The sequence below is a fragment of the Triturus cristatus genome, chromosome 1_2, assembly GCF_964204655.1.
Source record: "Triturus cristatus chromosome 1_2, aTriCri1.1, whole genome shotgun sequence".
In the NCBI taxonomy this organism is placed as follows: Eukaryota; Metazoa; Chordata; class Amphibia; order Caudata; family Salamandridae; genus Triturus; species Triturus cristatus.
In genome coordinates, this window is record NC_140580.1 from 381,201,090 (window position 1) to 381,213,825 (window position 12,736).

The 12,736-nt window shown below is 49.2% G+C and overlaps 1 protein-coding gene across 1 annotated transcript in view; it reads left to right on the top strand.

Annotated features, from left to right (window-relative positions):
- Nucleotides 1-12,736, top strand: part of LOC146867398 (heparan-alpha-glucosaminide N-acetyltransferase-like) — a 1,041,362-nt gene that overhangs the window by 838,931 nt on the left and 189,695 nt on the right. The gene's annotated exons all lie outside the window — the stretch shown is intronic.

Genomic DNA, 12,736 nt, shown 5'->3' on the forward strand with positions numbered 1-12,736 from the left:
GGACCCTCAATTGGAGGTGAAGATGGGAGATGTGCGGGCCAGACTATGGAGACACCACCACCCCACAATCACCTCATACTTATTTGGTGCCTCCCCTTCGCCCCTAACTGAAGTCACCCTTTCTTGCTTGGTGGCTGTGATGAAGGCATCTCATCTGAGTCGGGGCCCAAGCAGGCAGGGAAGAAATGTGAAACAACGGAGGCCTGGAAATTCACAACAAAAATATTAAAAGTGCCTTAAAAGAAACCGTCACCTGCTGTCCACCCTTCCCTGGGGCGAGTTGGTGCCTGATACAGAGCATTGACTCTAAATGACTGGTACCTGTGCTTCCCTGTGTTGTGGCCGACAGAGCCCTCTACAAGACAGGACTGCTTGTTGACTGCTTGTGCTGCGGTCGCCGACTGCCCTTCTTTTGGTGTGTCTGGTGGTGGCAAGTGATGCTGTACCGCAACAAGATACTATGTGTTAACTTAACGTGGCTCATTACTGCGTCCGGATATCGCCAGGCTGCTCCAGCTCTGCCCCCAGGAAATTGATCATCAACGTTTTGCTGATACAACCTTTATGAAGGACCTGAAAAGCTGGAAATATGCCCGGGTCAGCTGGCCTCCCCACACCACTATTCACTGAACCTCAGGAGCCTCGAGGAGAATCTCCCTGCCCAACCTGGAGATGCTACGACATTTACCATCTAGCCTTGCTGAACTTTTTCCTAGCTGAGTGGAGTGCAGCCTGGACAGATTAAACTCTCTCCATCAAAACATGCTGCTAACCTCTTCCTGGACTGAAGTGTACAAGGCCATCTTTAAAGAGGTTGCTGGCCTTTCTGATCCTGGGGAATTCTGGTTGTGGTAAGCGGTTCTAATGACAGCTGGCTGTATGTCATCAAGCCCATTCCTCCACACTCTGTTCTCCTGTCTGCCATTTTGTGCCAGGTTATACACGCGACTCCATGACTAATTCCAGTGGTAGGCATGGAAGCCATTGAAAGTCGGCTAAGTCCAGTGCCCAACTGTAAGTGGACTGTCCAGACCCTTCAGTCATTGGCCCTCTTGCCGCAGAACCAGATAAGCTATACACTATCCTGACAAGTCAAAGGGACAACCTGTACTATTTCACCAATCTCCCTATCTTTCTATCTTCAATGATGAAGGCGCATTACTGGCGGGCCTCTTGGCTGGTGCAGAATCGTATTGCCTAAGCTGTGGCTACTGGTGAAGCAAGGAGGAGCCAAATTTGAAACATTACTATTTGTCAGTCCAACCCCAGTGGTTTTGTCTTTGACTTTCTGGTCTTTCCACTCGAGGAGACTTGCACCTCGAGGAAATACACAAACCTTTGCTTCAGGCACCAAGCCGGGTCGAGGATGATCCTCGTTACTATGCAAGGCAGTGAGCTTCTTTGCTAGGAGTCTACGGATCACTAAACATGTCACCCCGTATGCCCTGGCCATCCACTTACTTGTTATTCTTAAATATCAGGGGAGCTTTACTGTTGGTGACCTGAAACATTGGGAAGACGCAGGAATCACAACATGGCGAAACCTATTTCAGGACAGCCAGCTCCTACCCTTTAATTCATTTAGGGAACACTTTGATAGGCATGGGGGACTGTTCCTGGCCCTCTGATTCCTAATCCACATTCTCCAAACAAAATGGTCCATCACTGACACAGAACCTGATGTGCTCTCCTACATCCAGGCTTTATGTGATCGGTAATGGTCAGAGGCACATAAGCTGGCCGGACAAAGCCCTTCAACACTAAACAGAAGCATCTCTACAGTCTCTGTGCGATATTTGGGATACTGAAAGTAAGAGCAGTCCACGATAAGGAATGGGCCAAGACTATCACATATCTGCATACTGCTTCATGCAATGCCACATTTAAATGTATACAATTCATTGCCATGCACAGTGCCTATTTATCTCCTGCTACAATTAACATAGTTTTTTCCAATGCCTCCTGTCTTTGCACCTCTTTGGGGACCTACTGGTCCAAAGTATTGGTTTGGCTAGTAACCACCACTGTGTTAGTCAACTTAAATAATTGAGAGACCTCTGCTTTGGGTCTATTTAAAAGATCTAAAAATTATCAGGTGGTAGCTCACACCTTAGATCTTGCTTTGTTGGTATCCATAAGCGCTGCTACTATGAAGCAGAACCATAACAAGTGGTTACATTCTTCTTCTTGTGATTTGACTGCCCGGGTTCCCAGGGATACAGGACGGCCCCATATTTTTTCTACTATAAAGTGAAAGCAGTTCCACGCATGTGTGGGACATGGTGCTAAGCCGCTAATGAATCAGCCAAGGCTATGAGCGAAGCTTTGTATATGGAGGAGGCCAGTAGCCTGCGGAAGCAACCGATTGCCAGAGACTGGAACAACATGTGGATGAGTCTGAAGGAAGTGCTAAAAAATGACACATTACTGCAGTAGCTGCCTCACTGTACCTTCTGTGAGGCCACCCAGGTCCCCCAATCCTGTGGCTCCAGTGGAGACATTATCCCTAGTATAGAAATTGTATTTGAAGATTACACAGCACTTGCTGGTCTTCCTGACAACTCAGCCCCAATCCCAAATTAAACTGCTCTGCTTACTCTACCCATCTTTTATACTGTAACACAATCTTTTATTAGATTGCCACTTATTCCAATCACCCTCCAGTCAGAGGCTCCCTGCGCTACCTTGATTCATTTATTTTGTTTGTTTATTTATAAAGTTTTATATAGCACAAACAAGACCCTTGTGAGTATCAGAGCGCTTCACAATGTTCAAGGAGACACTTTTGAAAATAACATCTTCGTCAGGGGTGGGACACTGTGAATCTCCAAGAGAGAGCACCTCAGGTCCTAGACAAACAACATCCTATAAAATAGGCGCATAGTTTGACAGAAATAAGCATGCGGGCAGACTAAGGAATAGAACTTGTCCAGGAAAGTAGTTCATGAGCTCTACAGCAGAAATGTGTTCATCAGTATCTTTTTGACTTCTTTCTTGAATGACACAGTTGAGGGGTTTACTCTAATTGATGTACTTTCCTTACGTTTGTCACAATCCCTGCTCACCACTGGACCATGGTTTAGTTTGTTGGTTCAAACTTACTGCTCACAGTTGCAATGCTCAGGGCTTAACTTTTTAAAAAAATGTGTTTAGCCAGCAATTATTTGTTCAGAATGATGTCTCCTCCCTTTTAACCCCTTCGCTGCGGCGGGAATTCCGCCGCAGCGCTGGGGGGTGTGGGGGGGCAGCGCGGTTACGCTGTGCTCATGACGGAGCCACTCCGTCATGAGCCACGGTTGAGCTGTGCTCATGACGGAGTGGTTCCGTCATGACTCCGCCCAGTTGCATTGTCCCCCCGCACAGGCGGGGAAACAGCGCCGCGTGGGCGGAGCGGCCGCCAACGGTCGTGGCATGACGGAACCGCTCCGTCATGAGCACACGGCAACCGTGGCTCATGACGGAGTGGCTCCGTCATGAGCGGGGAAGGGGTTAAGTAGACACCCATGCTGCATGTAACGTTGATGAAACCTTTCCTAATGTTATTTCCGTCAGTTCTATAGCTTAAGGGGGGTATCATTGCCGCTCAACATTGAGAAGTAATCTGTTTATATGGTTATGAAAAATGCCAATAAAGATCGCTTGAAAAAAACTTAGAACAGCGAGAAATCGTGGACAAAATGGAACCAAACTGTGCATCTTAGAGCACACTTTTTAGATAAATTAGCTAGAAAGCTATAGATTCTGAAGCACACTGATGAATTATTCCAGTACATTCATGATGTAGGAAGCAAACCTGACCCTCTGCAGGGTTGTTAATGGTTTCGTCCATCCGTAAGAAACCTTTGCAGGAATGGTGGCAAAACAGTGCATTTTCAAAAAAACGTTTCTTAAAGATTGACTAAACATCTCGTTTTGTAATTCTGCATGGCCTACTATTTTATAATAGCTATATAGCATTCTTCTTTGCTTATACATTCCAGTTCAATTCGTTTTCCTACCTCCCTCTTTCATGTAGATTCTCGGATGATTGAGATTCCAATGAAAAGAGGCACTGGAATGAAGGGTGGCTACACTGAGGGACAGGTTTGTCAATATTTCAGGCAACGCAGTAAGACAATTTGCTACGCTGCTCAGTTTGAAAAGGAGATGGCAGGAATGCGCCATATTTACCATTAAATGGTCCATTCTTGCTCCCTTGCTACTCCTAGCACCAATGTTGGCACCCTTGTGCCATGGTACAAGGGAGCCTGCGTTTCAGGCAGGATTGATTTTGTGCAAGAAGGGACTCCTTTCTGCTCAAAAGCAATCTTTATATGATATTTACACTTTCTAAGTGTGCTATAGAATGGAACACACTTAGAAAGTGGATACAAGAAGGAGAAATAAAGATATTTCTCCTCCTCGTTGCACCTCCCCTGGGAAGGCGTAGCATTTTGATGTATTCCCATGTGTAACAGTCTTGGTAAATCTGGAAATGTGCCAAAGTCCATGGGTGGATGCAAGGGAACACCCACGTTCCAACCATATAATGCCTTCCCAAGGTAGAGTAGCGCAAGGTAGCAACTTGCACTGCCTTGCATTGCTCCAGACTCACCAAGCAGCGCAGTGGCACACTAGGTGGGCTTGAGCAGCTTGGTTAAATCCGACTTGCGTGACACAAGAGCAACACAACACAATGATTAATCTGGCCCTGAATGTGAACCAGTAGGCGTGTGTTAGAAGGTGGTTCTGACACTATGGGCCGCCCGGATTTTTCGCTTTTTGAGCACCTAATTGTTGAGCTTTTACTGTGGGGGAGCATCATAAGTTGGGACTCACCCACAGTGAACTCAGGATGTAAGAGACTGCATGGGGATTTTACTAGTGTTCCCCTGGCTTGACCAGGCCACTGTGCAGCAGCTGGAGTAAGGGACACCGGGCTGGTTACATGCAGACACATGTGTACATGCGTGTGCACATGTGTACGGGCTGCGCAGGGGAGATTTCTAGCGTGCGCAGTCCAGGTGCAGCTACAAAGTGAATGGTGTGGCAGGACTTATGCAGTATTGGGTGGTGACATGGAATAGGCTTTATACGCTGGAAAGAAACATGCCAGGGAAAGTCAGTGTGTTTTACTGTGTTTTCACTTCATTATTCCCCTAAGGGAATGTGGGGCCCATGGCTAGATTAACTTCCACAAGGCCTACAGTTTCAAAGACACGCACTAAAGTCCATTGTATTGGAGGTGAAAAGAAGTATTCGGCAGAGTCCAAAGTCATATTTGTACTGCTTTTGGGTCATCCAGCACTGTCATATTTCTCTGAGCCAGCCAGGACCAGACCCAGGCTGAGGACTGACCTCAGCTGGATGGATTGATAACCTTTCTTCCACAAGCTAGGGCCTCCTCTCCATGAAGAGAAGATGGGAGGGGCTACAGGCTCATTAATTAGCAGCTGTCACTGGGTGCCAGGCACCAGGCTGCACCAAGGAGGGAAGGCAGCGTGGGCGAAAGGGGATTCAGAGACATGTGGCCAGAAACCTTGGACAACGCCATTTTGAACAAGCTCAGAGGCTGGACAAGAAGGAGGGAGCAGGGACGTGATGTGCCGCTGTTTGATAGGACCAACAGAGACTTCCTGCCAGCCCCCTACTCAACTTTTAAAAAGTGCTTGCACAAGAAGAGAAGGTCTCTCTGGGGTGTGGTCGGCTGAGGCTGAAGGTGCTGGAGCCTGGCGCAATGGGCAGTTGGAAGGAGAGACCCCCTGACTGCTCACAGGACCCTATCAGCACCAGAAGAAGAGCCCAGGACTGGTGCACAGAAGCAGGGGCCTTTGCGCAGGGAGAAGAGAGGCCCAGAAGAGAGCCTGGCGAAAGGCTGGCACAGGGAGCCAGTGAAGACACCACACTGCTGAATCTACCCTCTCAGAGTCCCAGAGGGCAGAGGAGAGTGTTCCCAGTGGCTGGGGCTGGTAAAGAGGAGCAAGAAGCGCCCCGTAATGCCTCGCCAGGCATTTGGAAATCTGCCGTTTTGGTGCTTTGTGGCCCCCAGAGGAGAGGGGTCAACCTCACTTGTGAAAAGGTGCTGGGGGAGCTGCTGGAGAAGCGCGGACTCCCCCCCCCCACAGCACAAAGAAATATGCCGTTTTGGTGCCTGGTGGCCCCCAGAGGAGGGGGTCACCCTCATGTGTGAGAAGGGGTGCTGGGGAGCTGCAGGAGCACCGCAGCCTCCTCCAGCATAAAGAAGAACGGTCCACCCATATGTTTCACGGGGCATCTAAAAGAATAACCCCTCAAGGGGTCAGCCAGCCTTTAACACCTTCTAGGCTAGAACTTATGTTCTACAGCTGAGGGTGTATTATGAAGTGCATCATGGACTGAAGGGCTGAGTTGGGGATGTCTGGAGAAGGGCATCCCCTGTAGGTGAAGTGATGTAATTGCACCAAAATGCATTTACTATTGGTTATTTCTTTTTAGGTGGACTGGAAGTCACATGTGTAAAGTGAAGTACCTGTGTAAGGTGATGTTAAGCAAAATGGAGTTATGTTGCTGGACCTTCCTGCAAGGGGGTCTGGCTGTATTTACGTAATCCCATGATTTTACCTGTTATTCCTTTTAAAGTGAAGAGGCGCACTGCAGGAGAAGTGTAGTTGCCAGGAGTACTTCTTTTGAAGGGACTGTAAGTCACATGTGTAATGAGATGTCATAAGCCAAGTGGGGCTATGTTGCCAGACAGTCCTGCTAGGGTGTCTGGCTGTATATGCGCAATCCTGTGATTTCATCTATGATGCCTTTAGGGGCTGTAATTGCAATGCATTCAAATGATCAACCAAGGTGATGAGTACTGTCATTCTAAAGTGTGCGTAAACATGGATTCTTGCTGCTGCGCTTAGGTGAATACCCCAGACTGCTAGCCCTTAAGATATAGAGGTGCATACTTTATGGTCAGTAGGAGATGCTCAATCAGGGTCATGTGTTACCAAGGCAGGTTTACCCCTTTTTAATGCTTGTTGAGGTAATGGGGTGGGTCGCCACTGGGATGGTGCCAGTGCTCAGGGCCCTCGCTCCAGGTTAGGTTCAACTATCTGCATTGGGGGCAAGTTGATGTGCATACATGGGAGTGGTAGTACTAGACCCCACCCCCCCCTTTGCGGGAGGGGTGGAGATGTTATACAATGTCACAAAGTAATTCCAACAGCTTATGTATATTTGTAAATTGGTGCATAGTATTGAGTAGTGTGTGTGTTTAATAAATGTACTCTTACTTTTATAAAGCAAAGTACAGACTGGACAATCAATTATTGAGTGTTATTTTTGTGCACCTGCAAATAGCGATTACTAGCCCACACCACCTCCCTTGAGTAAGCCTCAGACTGCTCTGCAACGCTACCCTCTGAGAGTCAGGCACTACAATTGGGTGTTTGGTTCCCAGTGAAGGACAAATGTAGTCATGTTATTTGTGCAGGCCTCACAGATGCTGCCTCGTTTTCCAACATTGGTGTCTAGCGGCGGGAAACATAGTATCCCATTCTGGTGTGCATTTATAGCATTTGATAAGTCCAGTTTTGCCACACATTACCTATGCAGCAATGAGGAAATGGAAGAGCGCAAGGCTCTGAGAAGGGTTCAAAGTTTTGGTTATATGAACTAAAGGTATGGGAAAGGAAAGCCCCGTGCCCATATGTGTCATGTGAAGTTATTATGGTTTAAATGTAAGCTGTATTGATATGACCGCGCTATATTGATTATAATGTGCTAGCGGGATGGTGCTTTCCAGGAAATGATTGGATACAAATGTTCTAAGCCATATTGTACACCTTTGAACCCTAACACTAAATACACTACACCTGCATGAGGAGGGTGTCTCCTCAAGAGATAGGAACAGCAACTGATACCTACATCACAGGTGGGGGTGTAGGGGTGGATTGACCGTCAAGGGGGACAGGAGAAATAGGGGTCCTGGGAGGTTCCCGCGCTTTTTAAGGGCAGGGAGAGTCTCCACAGGAGGGGCCCCAGATATCCTTCCCCCATTGGAAGTTTCTTGCTAATGGCGCAGGCCAAAACCACTGGAAGGGTGGGGCAGGAGGTTTCTTTACCCCGGGTAGTAGTGCCCCAGGGGTTCCCATGGTGGGGAACCCCAAGAACCTTTTCCCACAGTGGGAGGAGGGTGTGGTAAAGTTGAGTGTCCGGCAGGTCCCCCCAGGTTAACTGGTGGGGAGGTGAGCAACCCAGGGATGGCCCCTGGTAGTGGGTGGCCCCCAAGGAGGGTAGTTCTTGAGTGGTGGTGTGTAGTGGTAGCCCCTAGGTACCCTAGGGGGGCTAGGTAACTGACCCAGTGGAGATCTGAGTGGGGGCGATGTGCTCCCTAGTTCCAGGTGAAGGGTTAGTGGTGGACCCTGAGGTGTCAGGGTCGGGTGGCTGGTGACCAGTCAGGTAGGCCCTGTGGGACTTGAACCCCAGGACCAGAAGTATGGGGGTGATCCCCTAGTCGAGGCAGGAGATGGACTTCTGCCAGGTAGTACCACCCTGAACACAGGTGGGGCCTATCTTAAGTGAAGGGACCCTGTGGTTCGTGAAGGGGTGGTGCAGGCCTAGCCGGGATCTTTAGGGTCCCGGGCTGAGAGTGGTAGTACTACCCTGAAGGCAGGTGGGGCCTATCTTAAGTGACGGGACCCTGCTCTTCATAAGGGGTGGTGCAGGCCATCCAGGGACCATATAGGTCCCTGGGCGGTCTCCCAAGGCGCTGCAGGGAGGCCGGGGAGAGCCATGAGAGGTGGGCCTGCGTCTAGCTAACTCGGGGCTCACAGGCTCTCTAAGGGTACTCCGGGAGGAGAGCGCACCTCTCGGAGGGAAGGGTACATAGGCCCTGTTCTCGCAGCGGAGAACAAGGAAGGGGTCTAGGTTCCCGGGGTAGTTTCCGTGTGGAGCTACTGACGGGGGAATGTTCTGTAGGATGTCTGATGAGGCACCCTCAGTCTTCCTCCCTGGCACTGCCAGTGTGGTGGTGAGGCCGGTCTGAGGTCCTATCAGGGAGTAAGGCCAGTGGCCAAAGGGTGCTTTTCTGTGTGGGGAAGCACAAGTGGCTGTGCTTTCTTTAGGGAAGACAGTCATCCCGAAAGGGTGGTGGCAGCAGAATGACCTCAGCGGCAGGCTGAGGGTGAGGGTCCAGAGAGGTTGCATCTTTGGGGTGCAAGGACCAAACGGAGAGAGGGTACTGGTTGGAACAAACTCTGGAAAGGAGACCAGCTAGTGACCCAGGGGATGGGATTTAGACCTATCCCAGAAGACTGCATCAGTGCTGAGGCACTGGCCCCTTGTCCAGAGAAGTGGTAGGCATAGTGTTACATGCCCAAGGGCAAAGGTGAGCCTAGTTAGGCTGAGTCCATGTAGACCATGAGTGACCTAGAGGTATCTAACCTAGAGCCCGGAGGGTTCTTAGGGTAGTCTGGGATCCCTGTCATGGGTGGAGATTTCATGGATGGGAGGAGTAGGTGGTCTAAGCGGATAACTGGTCAGTAAGGGGGGTCTGGTCAGAACCCCTTATAACTAGTTATCGCTGACTACAGGACGTGTACCCATGTAGAGTGGCTACTTCTTCCCTGTAGGAATCAGCTGGGCACGGCGTGTGTTAGAAGGTGGTTCTGACACTATGGGCCGCCCGGATTTTTCTCTTTTTGAGCACCTAATTGTTAGGTTTTACTAAGGGGGAGCCTCATAAGTTGGGACTCACCCACAGTGAACTCAGGATGTAAGAGACTGCATGGGGATTTTACTGGTGTTCCCCTGGCTTGACCAGGCCACTGTGCAGCAGCTGGAGTAAGGGACACCGGGCTGGTTACAAGCAGACACATGTGTACATGCGTGTGCACACATGTACGGGGTGCGCAGGGGAGATTTCTAGCGTGCGCAGTCCAGGAGCAGCTACAAAGTGAATGGTGTGGCAGGACTTATGCAGTATTGGTTGGTGACATGGAATAGGCATTATACGCTGGAAAGAAACATGCCAGGGAAAGTTAGTGTGTTTTACTGTGTTTTCACTTCATTATTCCCCTAAGGGAATGTGGGGCCCATGGCTAGATTAACTTCCACAAGGCCTACAGTTTCCAGACACACACTAAAGTCCATTGTATTGGAGGTGAAAAGAAGTATTCTGCAGAGTCCAAAGTCATATTTGTACTGCTTTTGGGTCATCCAGAACTGTCATATTTCTCTGAGCCAGCCAGGACCAGACCCAGGCTGAGGGCTGACCTCAGCTGGATGTATTGATAACCTTTCTTCCACAAGCTAGGGTCTCCTCTCCACGAAGAGAAGATGGGAGGGGCTACAGGCTCATTAATTAGCAGCTGTCACTGGGTGCCAGGCACCAGGCTGCACCAAGGAGGGAAGGCAGCGTGGGCGAAAGGGGCTTCAGAGACATGTGGCCAGAAACCCTGGACGACGCCATTTTGAACAAGCTCAGAGGCTGGACAAGAAGGAGGGAGCAGGGACAGGGAAGTGATGTGTCGCTGTTTGATAGGACCAACGTAAACTTCCTGCCAGCCCCCTACTCAACTTTTAAAAAGTACTTGCACCGGAAGAGAAGGTCTCTCTGGGGTGTGGTCGGCTGAGGCTGAAGGTGCTGGAGCCTGACGCAACGGGCAGTTGGAAGGAGAGACCCCCTGACTGCCCCCAGGACCCTATCAGCTCCAGAAGAAGAGCCCAGGACTGGTGCACAGAAGCAGGGGCCTTTGCGCAGGGAGAAGAGAGGCCCAGAAGGAGAGCCTGTCGAAAGGCTGGCGCAGGGAGCCAGTGAAGACAGCACACTGCTGAATCTACCCTCTCAGAGACCCAGAGGGCAGAGGAGAGTGTTCACAGTGGCTGGGGCTGGTAAAGAGGAGCAGGAAGCGCCCCATAATGCCTCGCCAGGCATTTGTAAATCTGCCATTTTGGTGCTTTGTGGCCCCCAGAGGAGGGGGTCACCATCACTTGTGAAAAGGTGCTGGGGGAGCTGCTGGAGAAGCGCAGTCTTCCCCCCCCCCCTCCCAGCACGAAGAAATCTGCCGTTTTGGTGCCTGGTGGACCTCAGAGGAGGGGGTCACCCTCATGTGTGAAAAGGGGGCAGGGGGGCTGCAGGAGCACCACAGCCTCCCCCAGCATAAAGAAGAACAGTCCACCCATAAGTTTCATGGGGCATCTGAAAGAATAACCCCTCAAGGGCTCAGCCAGCCTTTAACACCTTCTAGGCTGGAACTTATGTTCTACAGCTGAGGGTGTACTATGAAGTGCATCATGGAGTGAAGGGCTGAGTTGGGGATGTCTGAAGAAGGGCATCCCCTGGAGGTGAAGTGGTGTAATTGCACCGAAATGCATTTACTATTGGTTATTTCTTTTTACTGGCTGGAAGTCACATGTGTAAAGTGAAGTACCTGTGTAAGGTGATGTTAAGCTAAATGGAGTTATGTTGCTGGACCTTCCTGCTAGGGGGTCTGGCTGTATTTACGTAATCCCATACTTTTTCCTGTGATTCCTTTTAAAGTGAAGAGGCGCACTGCAGGAGAAGTGTAGTTGCCAGGAATACTTCTTTTGAAGGGACTGTAAGTCACACGTGTAAGGAGATGTCATAAGCCAAGTGGGGCTATGTTGCCAGACAGTCCTGCTAGGGTGTCTGGCTGTATATGCGCAATCCTGTGATTTCATCTGTGATGCCTTTAGGGGCTGTAATTGCAATGCATTCAAATGATCAACCAAGGTGATGAGTACTGTCATTCAAAAGTGTGCGTAAACATGGATTCTTGCTGCTGCACTTAAGTGAAGACCCCAGACTGCTAGCCCTTAAGATATAGAGGTGCATACTTTATGGTCAGTAGGAGATGCTCAGTCAGGGTCATGTGTCACCAAGGCAGGTTTACCCCTTTTTAATGCTTGTTGAGGTAATGGGGTGGGTCGCCACTGGGATGGTGCCAGTGCGCAGGGCCCTCGCTCCAGGTTATGTTCAACTATCTGCATTGGGGGCAAGTTGATGTGCATACATGGGAGTGGTGGTACTAGACCCCGCCCCCCCTTTGCGGGAGGGGTGGAGATTTTATTCAATGTCACAAAGTAATTCCAACAGCTTATGTATATTTGTAAATTGGTGCATAGTATTGAGTAGTGTGTGTGTTTAATAAATGTACTCTTACTTTTATAAAGCAAAGTACAGACTGGACAATCAATTATTGAGTGTTATTTTTGTGCACCTGCAAATGGCGATTACTAGCCCCCACCACCTCCCTTGAGTAAGCCTCAGACTGCTCTGTAACGCTACCCTCTGAGAGACAGGCGCTACAATTGGGTGTTTGGTTCCCAGTGAAGGACAAATGTAGTCATGTTATTTGTGCAGGCCTCTCAGATGCTGCCTCGTTTTCCAACAGTGACACATCATTGTATTCTATGCATACACTTTAAGGTGGATGCTTTACATCAACTTTATCTGCATTAAGTTTATCTCTGAGAAAGATCTAGGTCGGCTGGTGAGAAGAGAGGGGGCTCGCCTCTTGAGCTCTTGCTGTCTTCAGAGGAAACGTTCCATGGTTGCCCCTTTGATCCTGGTTTTAATGAAAAACAGTATATGAGATGTACAAACATATTATTTTCTTACATGGCTAACCAAAGATAATGCTCCTTTGATTAATAGAATTACATTATATTTATCATTTACTTTGTGTGTTAGCAATACATAGACTGTGACATTGCCATACTGAAGAATGAAAGGTCTATTTTGTTTAAAACCAGGCTTATGATC